This window comes from Vombatus ursinus, unplaced genomic scaffold (assembly GCF_900497805.2).
Source record: "Vombatus ursinus unplaced genomic scaffold, bare-nosed wombat genome assembly UNPS02015001.1, whole genome shotgun sequence".
NCBI classification, from domain to species: domain Eukaryota; kingdom Metazoa; phylum Chordata; class Mammalia; order Diprotodontia; family Vombatidae; genus Vombatus; species Vombatus ursinus.
The window spans coordinates 7,230-11,522 of record NW_020954779.1 but is presented as its reverse complement, the minus strand read 5'-3'; positions in this window follow the sequence as shown (position 1 = coordinate 11,522).

Genomic DNA, 4,293 nt, shown 5'->3' with positions numbered 1-4,293 from the left:
AGAATTGAACAAATGGAAGCCAATGACTTCATGAGAAATCAAGAAACGATAAAACAAAACCAAAACAATGAAAATATAGAAGACAATGTGAAATATCTCATTGGAAAAATAGCTGCTCTGGAAAACGGACCCAGGAGAAAAACTTTGAAAATTATTGGACTACCTGACAGTCAGGATCAAAAAAAAAAAAAAGAGCCTAGATACCATTTTTTAAGGAATCATCAAGAAAAACTGTCCTTATATTCTAGAACCATAGAGTAAAATAGAAATTGAAAGAATCCACCAATCACCTGATGAAAGAGATTCCAAAATGAAAACTCCCAGGAAAATTATAACCAAATTCTAGGTCCAGAAGAAAATATTGCAATCAGCCAGAAAGAAGCAATCCAAGTATCGTGGGACCACATAACACAGTAACATGGTAACATAAGATTTAACAATTTCTACATTAAAGCAGGAGAGAACTTGGAATATGACAATCCATAGGACAAAGAAGCTAGTATTATGTGGAATCCTGAATGGGGAAAAGTCATAATACTTGAATGAAATGAAAAGTCATTAACTTAAAGTCTATGAAAGAAGGAAGCTCAGGCATGGTGACATATTAAAAATCATAACTAAGATAATGAATCATAAATTCAGTATCTAAGTCATAATTCAGATCATGTGTCAGATAAAAGCCACAACAAGAATATGGTGACCTGTTTGTCACCATTTGGTCATAGTATAAAATCTTGTGTTTAGGCTTTTACCCAGTAACACTGTGCAAAAGCCCAAGCTCAGAAATGAGTTCATTACTAAGCAGAAAACCCAAAATATCCACTAATCAATAGTGATACACTCTCTAGCTCCTCTGTTTTTTACACTTACCATGGGGATTTGGGGGATTCTTTTGTCAGGATACACTGAATAGTCTGGCCACTGCCTCAGACAGAAACTCTTGGCAGGGATTCATCACACTGCTCCAATGTAAGGAGCCCAATTAATTAAACCACTCCCAATAATTAATCTGGAGTTCTTTGGCCTCTTCCTCTTGAATTGAACTTCCATCACTGTTTGGAGAGAGAGGGGGAGATGTAAAATTCCCTAGGTAGGGTAATTCTGGACTTTAGAGATTACAACCAAGAATCACCTACCCAGAAAAACTGAGTATAATCCCTTCTGGTGGGAAATGGACATTCAACAAAATAGAGGACTTTCAAGCATTCTTAATGAGAAGGCCAGAGCTGAATAGAAAATTTGACTTTCAAATACAGGACTCAAAAGAAGCATGAAGAGGTAAAAAGGAAAGAGAAATCATAAGAGATTAGTAAGGTTAAACTGTTTACATTCCTCCATGGGAAGATGATTCTTGTAACTCATAAGAACTTTCTCATTATTAGGGCAATTAGGAGCATGGAAAAAGAGGATATGGGTGAGTTGAATATGAAGAGATGATATTTAAAAAAAATAAAATTAGGGGTAAGAGAGGAATATAATGGGAGGAAGGGAAAGGGAGAGGTCAAATGAGGTAAATTATTTCACATAAATGTGGCTGAAAGAAATATTACAGTGGAGGGAAAGTAGGGAAGGTGAAGAGAAATGAGTAAACTTTAATCTCGTCAGAATTGGCTCAGAGAGAAAATACCATACACACTCAATTGGGTATAGAAATCTATATTACCCTGCAGGAAAGTAGGATGGGAAGGGGATAAGAGAAGGGAGGGCAGATTAGGGGAGAAGGTAATCAGAAGCCAAACACATTTGAGGAGGCACAGGGTTAAATGAGAGAGAGAATAGAAAAAAATGGGGCAAATAGGATGGAGGGAAATACATTTAGCAATAGTAACTGTGAAAAAATGTTGAAGCAAGTTTCTCTGACAAAGGACTCATTTCTCAAACACATACAGAACTGAGTCAAATTTATAAAAATAAGAACCACTCCCCACTTGATACATGATCAAAAAATATGAAGTTTTCAGATGAAGTAATCCAAGCTATTTATTGCCTTATGAAAAATGCTTTAACTCACTGTTGATTGGAGAAATACAAATTAAAATAATTCTGAGGTACTACCTCATATCTATTATGTTGGCTAATAAGAAAAAAATAGGAAAATGACAACTGTTGAAGGGTATATGGGGAAAATGAGACATTAATGCGCTGTTGGTCAAGATGTGAACTGATTCAACCATTCTGTAGAGCCATGTGGAACTATGACCAAAGAGCTATAGAATCATATTGAGCTATACAATCATATATTGACCTAACAATCCTACTATTAGGTCTGCATCCCAAAAGAGATAAAAAAAAAACACAAAGGAAAAACACATATATGTACAAAAATATTTATAGCAGCACTTTCCTGGAGGTAAAAAAAAAGAAATTAAGGAGATGCCAATCAATTGGGAAATGACTGAACTTATGATGGAATACCATTGTGCTAAAAGAAATGATGAGTAGCATAATCTCAAAAAAAACCTGGAAAAACTTACATGAGCCATGCAAGATGAAATGCACTGTGTACAAAGTAACAGCAATATTGTACCATGATTAGCTATGGATGACTTTGAGTTTGAGTTTGACTTTGAGTTTGAATGTAGATCAAAGCATACTATTTGCTATTTTTTTCCTCTTCTGTTGAGTTCTGTTTCCTCTTTCTGGTGATTCCTCCTATTGGTTATAATTCTTCCTTACAACATCACTAATGTAAAAATATGTTTAATAGGAATGCATATTTATAGCCTATATCAGCTTGTGAGCCATTTTGGGGAGGAAGGGAGAGAGAGAGGAGGAGAAAAATTTTAAATTCAAAAGCTTATGGAAGTGATTGTTGATAAATCAAACTAAATTAATAAAAAAAATTAAAAAGATACCTGAAAAAGAAACAAGATCAAATAATTTTAATATTGCAAAAATTATTTGAAATAATGGGCAAAGAAGGCATCTTACCAAACTCTTTTCATGAAACAAATGTGATACTAATACCTAAACCGGAAAGTGTCAAAACAGAAACAAAATTACAGACCAATTTCATTAATAAATATGGATGCAAAAATCCTAAATAAAACACTACCTAAAAGATTACAATAATATATTGTAAAGATTAAACTTTATGAGCAAGAAAGATTTGTACCAGGAATGGAGGAATGTTTTAACAAGAGGAAAACTATTAATGTAACTGATTCTATCAATAATAAAAGTTTAAAAAATTGCATGATTATATCAGCAGGTGCAGAAAAAACTTTTGATAAAATACAACACTCATTTATATTAAAAATAATTGAAAGTTAGGTGTGAATGAAATTTTCCTTAAATTAATTTTAAAAAATTTGTCTAAAACCATCAGCAAGTTTTATTTGTCAAGGGGTTAAGCTAGAAGCCTTTTTAGTAAGATCAGGTGTGAAACAAGGATGCCCACTGCCACAAATATTATTTGATGTTGTATTAGAAATCCTAGCAATAGCAATAAGAAAAGAAAATGAAATAGAATCAGAATAGAGAATGAGGTAATAAAATGATCTCTTCTAGCAGATGTATGATGGTACACTTGGGAAATGCTAAAGATTAAAAAGTTAGTTGAAACAATTAATAATTTTGGAAAACTTGTAGGATATGAAGTAAATCCACATCAGCATTTCTATATACCACAGAAAAAACCTGCAAGAAGAGAGAGTTAGAGATACCCCATTTAAAATAACTCTAGACAGTATAAAATGCCTGGAAGTACACCTGGCAAAACAAAACAGGATCATTAAAAAATTCATAAAAAAACTTGTACAAATAAAATAAAATTTGAGTAATTAGAGGAATATTAATTGTTCATGGTTAGGCAGGGCAAGAAATGATAATTTTAACTATACTAATCTATATATTCCAAGACATCCCATTTAACTTGCAAAAAGTTAAGTAAATTACAATAAAAAATTCATTTCAAAGAACAAAAAGTCAAGAATATCAACAGAATTAATTAAAAAATATATAAAGGAAGGAGGTTTAGCATTACTAGATTTTAAACTCTATTATAAGACAGTAATTATTAAAACTATCTGGTACTAGCTAAGAAATAGAAAGGTAGATCAATGGAACAGAGAAGACACACAATTTATAGCAACAAATAAATACAGTAACCTTGCATTTGACAAGTGTAAAGGCTTAAGATTTTAAATAAGAACTTATTTGGTAAAAAAATTAGGAAAACTAGAAAGCAGTATAGCAGAAATTGTCTATAGACCAATAACTTACACCATTTGCCAAGTTAAGGTCAAAATAGATACATGACCTTGATACAAAGAGAGATATTACAGAAAACGT